Source organism: Castor canadensis, chromosome 1, assembly GCF_047511655.1.
Source record: "Castor canadensis chromosome 1, mCasCan1.hap1v2, whole genome shotgun sequence".
In the NCBI taxonomy this organism is placed as follows: Eukaryota; Metazoa; Chordata; class Mammalia; order Rodentia; family Castoridae; genus Castor; species Castor canadensis.
This window is the reverse complement of record NC_133386.1, coordinates 176,485,866-176,495,834: the sequence shown is the minus strand read 5'-3', so window position 1 is coordinate 176,495,834 and position 9,969 is coordinate 176,485,866. Positions and strand designations below refer to the sequence as shown.

At 36.4% G+C, this 9,969-nt stretch overlaps 1 non-coding gene across 1 annotated transcript; it reads left to right on the top strand.

Moving 5' to 3' along the window:
• The first annotated feature begins 8,004 nt into the window (after nt 1–8,004).
• LOC141416003 (U6 spliceosomal RNA) lies at nt 8,005–8,111 on the top strand. The gene has a single exon (XR_012440945.1). It is a non-coding gene; the product is annotated as a U6 spliceosomal RNA (small nuclear RNA).
• Nucleotides 8,112–9,969: the final 1,858 nt, after the last annotated feature.

The following is a 9,969-nucleotide window of genomic DNA, read 5'->3' as shown; positions in this document are numbered from 1 at the left end:
TTTGAATCAATGATTCAGTTTTGAGGCAGACACTCTACTACTTGAGCCATGCCTCAAGTTCTTGCTATTTAGGTTTTATTCTTTAGTTCCTTGGATATTCTGAGTACTAATTCCTTATTTATTGAAAAGCAGGTGAAGATTTTTCTCCCATTCTATGAGTTATCTCTTGGTTCTGGTAATTATTTCTTTTTTTTTTCTTAATTAGCATTTAATAGTTGTACAGGGGGATATACTGTGATATTCACACATGTGCTTATAATATATTTTAGATAGATTTCTCTTCTCTCTTATTCTACTTCTTCCCCCCTCCCCCCTTCTTAGAACAATTTCAACAGGTACCATTCTTCTATTTTCATATATAAATATAAAATTCATCCACCATATTCACCTTCATTTACCCTTTTCTTATCCCCACCCTCTTCCCACCAGAATCCACTCCCAGGAAAGACCTGTTTTGGTAATTGTTTCTTTTTATGGGAAGAAACTTTGTAATTTGATACAGTCCAATTTGTCATCTCTTGTTCTCATTTCCTGGGCAATTGGAAAGCTATTCAGAAAATGTCTTCCAGAATTTTCCCTATTATTTTTGTTGTAGTAGTTTTAATGTTTCAGGCCTCATGTTAAGATCTTTAATACTTTTGGAGTTGATTTTTGTACAGGGTGAGAGATAGGGGTCTAGTTTCAGTCTTCTACATGTACATAGCCAGTTTCCCCAGCACAATTTGTTGAAGAGGTTGTCTTTTATCCAATGTGTGTTTTGGGCTCCTTTTTCAAAAAATCAGGTATCTGTAGTTGTGTGACTTTATTTTTGGGTCTCCTGTTCTGTTGCATTCATTTCCATGTCTGTTTTTGTGCCAGTATCATGCTCTTTTAGCTACTATGTCTCTGTCATTTAATTTGAAATCTGGTATTGTGATGCTTCCAGTGTTGTTCCTTCTTCAGAATTACTTTTTCTGTTCAAGGCCTTTTATGTTCCCATATTGATACACTGGAATTTTCTGGTCATGAGGGTCCATGTTCCATGTTCAGATGGAAATCAAAGGCAGACAAGAGCAACAAAAGTCAGAAAAGTTTTATTTGTAAAGAAGAGGAAGGAAAGACCACATGTGGGGACATGAAGTAGGACCCAGAAGCTGGTAGTCAGCTGAGTCAGGTTTAGACATCGGGTTTTATAGCTTTTTTATTGCCAGAGGCTGGAGATTTTAGTGTGGATAGTGTCTCTTAGGAAAGAGAAGTGTCTTTTTGGCACGAAGAGGTGTTACTTGGGAAGAAGAAGGAGCTATTCTACCCCTGATGAATTGCCATCTTTTGGGAACATGTGGACCTCCTGCAGTCTGTCCTCATGTCCCTCCTCTCAATGGTTGTCCTGACTGCCATTAGGAAGAGGAAAGATGAAGTCTATTTAGCATCTGCTTCCTACTGAAAGGGGGCAATGAAAAGGCCTAAGGCGTCAGAGCTGACCCCAAGGGGATTATCAAGGGGACCACAGTAGTAGGTCATCTTTATTTTTATTAGCATCTATAGTTTGATGGATTCTAGGTGAGAGGAAACAAAGTTGACAAGTAAGTTTAGAATGCAAGATACAAACATAGTAAGAGAATAATGGCAAGTATAGGACCCAAAAAGAATAAGAACCATGTTGTAGAAAGGATTTTATTTGATCCCATACTTGTGTGGATTCTTGAGTTTTGAGGGACTATTTCCAGAATCATTTAACCTGTTGGAGAATGTAGTTTGTAGGCTTTTCTAAAATGTCTGAAGTATTTATATGTGTATCAGGAAGTATAGGCATTTGTACATACCTTTTCCTGTTTAGCCAAAAGAAAATCCAAGTGAGTTCCATGAGTTTAAGGAAAAAAAAACCCCATAATTCAAGTCCAAAACTAAAAACACCACTTTTAAGTACCATAGGAAATGTCTGGAGCCAGTAGAAATAGTTATTTTGCCCCTACTAAAAGAAGAAGGCCCTAGCCAAAAATATGAGCTTGTACCAAGAGGGGTTTAATGTTAGATAGCCACACATGCATAAGACCCACTTCTTTAACCCTCTCTGCTTTGATTAACTTTTTGAGTGGCCAGCACAAGTGACTCCATTTGAACTTTGACGGCATTCCCTCTTTGTCTCTAAACTGTCTCTGAAGATTTTTTCCTATTGGTGATTTTGATCCTTCCTTGTGAGGATTAGCTTTTTCTTTAAGTGACCCACTTCAAGTATGGCGGGGGGTGGAGGGATTGGCAACAAAAAGCAGATCAGGTGGGAGACTGCGCCAACTAGACCCTTTTGGCCAAATTTTAGCAACAAAGAGGCTTTGAAGGAGTTGCTCTTTTAGAACAATAGTGTGCTTTTAGATAATGACAATGCAAGAAAAAATCTAAAGCTAACTTGGTTGACAGAAGGTACTAGTTAGAATCATTTTTTTATGGACTTGATTGTAAATGTCCAGAAGGAGCAGAGCTGCAATGACAAAAACTTAAAAGAGCCATGGTTAGAATTCTGATAAACAATTTAGCAACTAACAGAACAGTATATCAGTACCATTAACCTTTTGTTACAGTGTTTATCTAAATTTTGTATTTTAGAAGGCCTATATTCTTGGAAAATTTAAATATATTCAATACATAGGAGCAAGCAACAGCATCACAGATCTCTAGACGTTACACATATATATTAGTCCTTATCCTTGGAGTAAGACCTTACATTTCCCATTAGTTGAGGGGGCAGTGTCAGTGATCCCAAATAGCCTAATCACAGGCACATACAGGCTACTAACTGTATTACAATCACCTAAGACAACAGCTATTTAACTTCAATTATGAGGTCATCTAGAAGACTTTCCATTAACCAACTCTTAAATGAATTTTTATTTAGTTTTGACTCAGTTATTTTAGTAGCTAAAACCCTGACAAAAATCAGCAGAGAACACAAGTAAATATTTATGGGAACTAAGGGTAGAGTTAGGAAACCTGATGGTTGACACAGCTTATGACATACAGCAGGGTTTTGCAGACCTGTAGCTGGTGGAGACCCCCAATCTTAAGTGGCTCAATCTGACCAGACCAGGCCAAGAATTTTTCCAACCTGACATGTGGAAGGCGTTGATAATGTATAGTCCAGTGTTTAAGAGTTAACAACATACAAACCAGTTTTTCTTCTCTATTTTGTTGACTCTAAAAACTTGAGCTCTCAAGACCTCGAAGTGTTTCTTTTTTTTTTTTTTTGTCCTTTTTTTATCCTAGCTAGACAATGTTCTTTGGCTTTGCTTTTTATAAGTAGATTTGTCCCAACCTACATGTTAGTTTATTTTTATTTTTATTTTTTTCTTAGTTAGTTCTTTTTTTTTTCTTTTATTATTCATATGTGCATACAAGGCTTGGTTCATTTCTCCCCCCTGTCCCCACCCCCTTCCTTACCACCCACTCCACCCCCTCCCTCTCCCCCCTACCCCCTCAATACCCCGCAGAAACTATTTTGCCCATATTTCTAATTTTGTTGTAGAGAGAGTATAAGCAATAATAGGAAGGAACAAGGGTTTTTGCTGGTTGAGATAAGGATAGCTATACAGGGAGTTGACTCACATTGATTTCCTGTGCATGTGTGTTACCTTCTAGGTTAATTCTTTTTGATCTCACCTTTTCTCTAGTTCCTGGTCCCCTTTTCCTATTGGCCTCAGTTGCTTTTAAGGTATCTGCTTTAGTTTCTGCACTCCCTGTGTTTAGTGGCCTGTGGCCTTCCTGTGTGCTAATAAACTCTTGTTTTCCTACGTGATTGTCTTGGTAAATTTTTGGAACTCCAAAGATTTCTGACAGTTATCTTGATAGAACAAAAACCTCTTTTTAAAGACAGTTTTTTTGTAAATGTTATTAAGAACAAAACAGTATTTTTAAGACAGCCTTGTTATTATGAACTTAGAGAATTATGTTTTAGTTTAATATTAATGTATTACATTTTGATCCTATAAAACCTTTAATATAATTTTTAGACTGTAGTCAACTTATGTAAGCATTTATAAGCTGTCTTTTTCTGACGGTTTACTCTGTTGTACCTCTATGACAACTAGTGTAAGCATTTGTAAGCTGTCTTTTTCTGACGGTTTACTCTGTTGTACCTCTATGACAACTTGTTCTGTCATAAAGGAGGTCAAGGGGAGCTTGTCCTTATCTGTTTTTTCTTCATTTTGAGACAGTTTTGAGGACAAACCTTTTTTTACATAATTTTTTATTTAAAAGCCTTTTTTAACCTTTTATTTTTAAAAACTATATCTTTAATACCCTTTATATTTTTTGTTACTTGTTGAAAATAACTCCTAAATCTTTTTAATTTGGAGCCTTATATTTGTCTTAAAAAAAACAGACAGAAGCCAACCTTAAAATTATTTTTTTAACACAAAAACAATTTATAGAAAGCCCAATAGTTGATAGACCCATGTATTGTAAAAGAGAGAATTAAATCTCGGATATTATTTACAATAGAATGAAACAGTCTAAGGTCATTTTTTTAACTACCCAGATTTTAAGATTTCTGCTTTCAGGCTTGAGGCCAAGGTTTAAAAAGGATATTGTTTTTTTCCTGTTCTGAGCGGGAGTGTTAACACCTTAATGTCTGTATCTTAGAGAAACCTGCTTGAAATAAGTTTAAAAACTGTTTTTTTTAAGTAGCAGTAGAATAGAGTAGAAGTAACAATTTTTTATATTAACTCTACAATAAGAACCATTTTAAGATGTTTATATATTTATACATAAAAACACTTAAGCAGTTTACCGTAGACATCTCTGACACCATGAGGTTTTTTTTTTAACCTTACATTTTGTTGCCAATTGTTAGCACAAAATTTTAAATGTCTGCAAATACTCAGAAAAGACTTTAAATAAAGAATTTAACCAAAAGTTTAGATGTTTATTTTTCTATTTTATCAGATGATGGTTTTAAAAAAAAAAAAAAACAGCTAATTCTGGCCAGAATGAAAAGAACAAAAAAGGAAATCCCTGGAATTAAAAGCAATTCCAGTAGCTACTGGGAGCTGGTTTACCTTCTCTCAGTCCAGTTTCAACCACAGCAGCAAGTGACAAGTACCTTAAAGGGCACATTTTTTCTGAAGCTTAAATTGTAATTTTGGGACCAAGGCTCAAACTCCTGAGATTTTACATGCCAGTTTTAGGACCCAGTTTTTAAAGCAACAAAGGTTTTTAACCTATCAGTTTTATATATGCACAAACACACACACACACACACACACACACACACACATAAAATGTTTTGGGCATGCCTAAGCTGAAGGGTGCATAAAAATGAAAAATAAACCATGAGAATTGGCCTAAGTAATTAATCATTGGTTTTCTGGAATTACAGGGACAAAAGAAATTTTGGCTCAATGCTGATAGACTAATACATCCATTTATATAATTATATTAATTTAGAGTACTCTTAAACAATTCAGCCATAGATTAGGTATAATCTTTCCTGGAGGTGGGAGGGAAAGAAAATAATCAGATCTTTTGTTTTTGGTGAACTGTTGTTTGGATATTTTACTAACACTTATAGAATGTTATGTTTTAACTAAGGTTGGGTAAGACAGCAAGACTTTAAAGTAACCTTGAACAACAAAACTTTCAGGACAACGAGAAAAAACTGCAGACTGGAAGAGGAATGTGTCAAAATTAGAAAATCTTTGTTATTTTCATAGCTGTCATTTTTATTTATTTTACTTTAAAAATTTTTTTCAAGGAGTTAAAGTTTGTAAGGTAGTTAACGACATCTCATTCATATAACTTTTTTTTTTTTTTTACAAAGTTTAGATTTTTCCCTTTTTTTTGTAGAATAAGTCTAGCTGTAGATTGGTGTTGTAGTCAATGCTTGCCCTTTCTGGCCAGCACTCCTGGTCTCCCAAAGGATATTTAGGCCAAGGATGGGTGTAGTCAAAAATGAGATCTTTTTCTTTAGGCCTTTAGGGTTAAGATTTTTTGTGTGTATGTGTCTTAAGAAGTAAGTGAGAGTGAGATCCCTTGAGAATTGGAGCTCCCATGTAAAAGAGGGCTAAGGGAGACTGGTCATTTTAAGGAGGGTCTCATGTGTCTAAGCATCCCCAGAACTAGCAACCTGGTTCCCCCACCAGGAGCCATACTTCTCGGGGGATGTCATCCCTTTCTTCCATCTCCTTCCACCACGTTCACCTGTGGACAAGGTTGTGGGTAAGACATTTGGGTCTGCCCGGATTGTGACCACCCGACTGGCATGACTTTGACCAAGTCATTGTTTATTTATTTTATGTATATCTAGCTGTTTTTCAATTATTAAGAGCCTCTAACTTAACAATATTTTATTGAAAAGGGTCCAGGATGGCCAGGAAGGCTTGCATAGATAGGGGAAGAATTCTTTCCCTAAGGGGGAACCACAGGAACATGTTCTGCCTCCTGCCATACTACATTAAGTCCTTTTGTGTTTTTTTATAAACCTTTCTTGAGGATTTTTTCCTTCCTCCTAAACAGAAGGCTGGAATTTTAACTCTAAGGGAAAATTGCTTGCTCCCATTTTTTTTCTGGTGTGGGAGTGTCTTTAGTCATGGTCCTGAGGGTCCTAAAACAACTATGTCTGCCTGAAAATTCAGGCGTGGTTTGGACAGAAGCCTTTCCTTTTCCTGGAGTATGTTATCTTTTTCTAAGCCCCAGGAGGGCTTACATCTAGAGAGGGAGAATGAAGGTGGGGCAGATAATGTTTGCCTAGGAAATATTGCTGATCACGTCTTCCCTTGGGGTAGTTTTGCCCCAAATCTAACTGCTGCCTGGGGCAGATAGGACACCCACTCATTCTGATCTCCAGGAAAGAAAAAAGAGATGACGCCAAAAGTTGAGAGAAAAGCCTTGGTGTGCTGAGGTTTCAGCTCTGCCCACATTGCATTGGCAGTCTGGTATAAGGCCCTGGCTGGCCCCCATCTCTTAGTTTGCCTGCCTGACAGCTGTAGTGGGCTTGGAGATTTTCCCCCAGATCTCTGAGGGAAAAGCCCTCCAAAATGAGAGAGAGAAGTCAGCCTGAGAGTTGCACCATAGTTAAGCTGTGGTGGGAGGAGTCTCCTGGATGATGGACTCCACCAGAGTGCCTATGATCATGGCCACTTCTTAGGCAGTCTCCTCCAGTTTGGCACAATCTGTACCAACTTCAGATGAAGAAGTGTTCCTTTGTGTGGTTGCCACAAGATACACTAGAATTTTGGGGTGGTGAGTGTCCTTGTTCTGTGCTTAGATAGAAATCAAAAGCAGACTTGAGTAGCAAAGGTCAGAAAAGTTTTATTTGTAAAAAAGAGAAAGGAAAGGCCACATGGGAGGTCATGCAGCAGGACTTGGAAGCTGGTAGTCCTCTGAGTCAGGTGGACTTCAGGTTTTGTAGCTTTTTTTCTTGTCAGAGGGCAGAGATTTGGGCATGAATGGGTGTCTCTTGGGAAGGAGAGGTGTCTTTCTGGCACTAACAGGTGTTTCTTGGGAAGGAGAAGGGGCATTTCTCCCCCTGGCTAATCTCCATCTTTTGGGAGCACATGGACCTCCTGCAATCTGCCCTTCACATATGAATTTTAGGATTGATTTTTTTTATTTCTGTGAAGAATGACATTAGAATTTAATGGGAATTGCAGTGGATTTATAGATTCCTTTCAGTAGTAAAGCCATTTTCAATATATTAAATTTTTTAAATTTATTTTTATTATCATATTATTGTTGTTCTGAGGGTACCCTGCAACATTTTCAAATGCTCTTACAATACATCATAGATGAATTCACCCCCTCCATTATTCTCCTTTATTCCTCCCTCCCCTCATTCCTGGAGTAGTTTCAACTTGTCTCATTTTTCCATTTTTGTACAGGAGTAAGTAATATTTCTACTACATTCATTCTCCTATACCCTTTCTTTATATCCTCCCCCACCTGACTGGTATCAACCCCCAAACAGGACTTACTTTACCTTCCTGTTCTCCATTTTTTTAAAAAAGCATTTTTGTTTGTTTAAGATAGTTACATAGGGTGCTCGCTTTGGCAGCACAAATACTAAAATTGGAACATTACAGAGAAGATTAGCATGGCCTCTGCGCAAGGATGACATGCAAATTCGTGAAGTGTTCCATATTTAAAAAAAAAAAAAGATAGCTATATAGGGCATTTCATTGTGACATTTCCATATATGTAAGTATTATAACCTGGACTGGTTCATCCCCCCTATATTTCTCTGTCCTACCTTAACTCTGCCAGTTCATGAACACAGGAGATCTTTTAATACTCTGGTGTTTTATTCAATTTCTTTCTTTAAGGTTCTATACTTTTCATGGTACAAGTCTTACACCAACTTGGTTAAGTTTATACTAGGCGGCATACTCTGCAGATATCTGTTATGTCCAGTTGGTCCAGTTGAAGCCTCATTTTATTCTGAAGCTTATTTGTTGGTATTTTTGACCAGATGACTTATTTATTGCTAAGAATAAGGAATGGAAGATGATTTATTTATTGCTAAGAGTGGGGAATGGAAGTCTTCCACTGTCACTGTGTTAGGGTCTGTCTGTGCTTGTAAGTTCAGTAATATTTGTTTAATGAAGTTGGGCATGCCAAAATTTGCCACATATATGTTGGCAATTGTTATTTCTTTTTGACTGATTGTTCCATCTATTAATATAAAGTGACTTTCTTTGTTTCTTTTGACTAATTTTGGTTTGAAGTCTACTTTATTGAACTTGAGAGTGGCTACTCGTGCATGCTTTTAGGATCCATTTGATTGGAAGATCACTTTGTACCTTTTCACCTTAACTCAATGTTTGTTTTTGTAATTGAGATGCATTTCTTTTAGGCAATAAATGGTTGGGTCTTGATTTTTAGTAGAACTCACCCATTCTATTGATTGGAGAATTGGGACCATTGATATTCAGTGTTAATACTGAAAGTTATGTAGTAATTTCTGCCATTTGGTTGTTTTTGTAGGTTGATACGTTTTTTATTCTTCATTAGTTTATCTACTCATCTGGTGAGATTTATTTTCTTTCCCATATTTTCAAAGTTACATCTATCTTCCTCTGTTGTGTCTGTAGAATTCCTTTTAATATGTTCTGCAGTGCTGGTTTAATGGTCACAAATTGCTTTAGTGTTTATTTATCATGAAAGGTTTTTATTTCTCCTTCAGTTATAATTGATAGTTTTGCTGGACAGATTAATCTAGTTTAGAGATTTATTTTCTTTCATTGCTTGAAATACAGCACTGTATGGGCTCCTTTCTTTTAAATTTTCTGCTAAGAAATATGCTGCTATTCTGATGGGTTTCCTTTATATGTGACTTTTCACGTATCTTTTAGAGCTTTCATTATTCTTTCCTTGTTCTGCACACTTAATTTTTTAACTGTTATATTTCTCAGAGTGGTTCTTTTTGGTCTTCTCTGTTGGGTGTCCTAAAAGCCTCCTGTACCTGAATGGACAAATTTATACTATTACTTTATTGAATATGTTCTCTATCCTTTCAGCTTGAACCCCTTCTCCTTCTTTTATATCCATGCTCGTAGGTTTCATTGTTAATAGTGTCCCAGAAGTTCTTACACTTGTAGCTCTTTATTTTTTTTCCCTTTTCTTCATCTGACTGATTTTTTTCTTTGAGCTGTGAGATTCTGTCTTCAATTTGATCCTCTTTACTAGAAAGACTTTCAACTGTGTTTTTATTTCACTTATTGAGTTTTTCATTTCCAGAATTTCATGGGTAAAGATGGAAGATGGAACTCAGTGGTAGTTATGCTTGCCTGGCATGCATAAGGCACTGGGTTTGTTCCTCAGCACCACAAGTAACCATTTCAGAATTTCAGTTTGGTTATTTTTCAGGATATCTGTATCTTTATTGAATTCCTCTTTCATATCTTACACTATTTCCCTACTTTCATTAAGCTTTTTTTGCATTCTGTTTGATTTCCATCAACTGTTAATTTATATCTCTTAGAATTCATTCAAATTTTTGTGCAT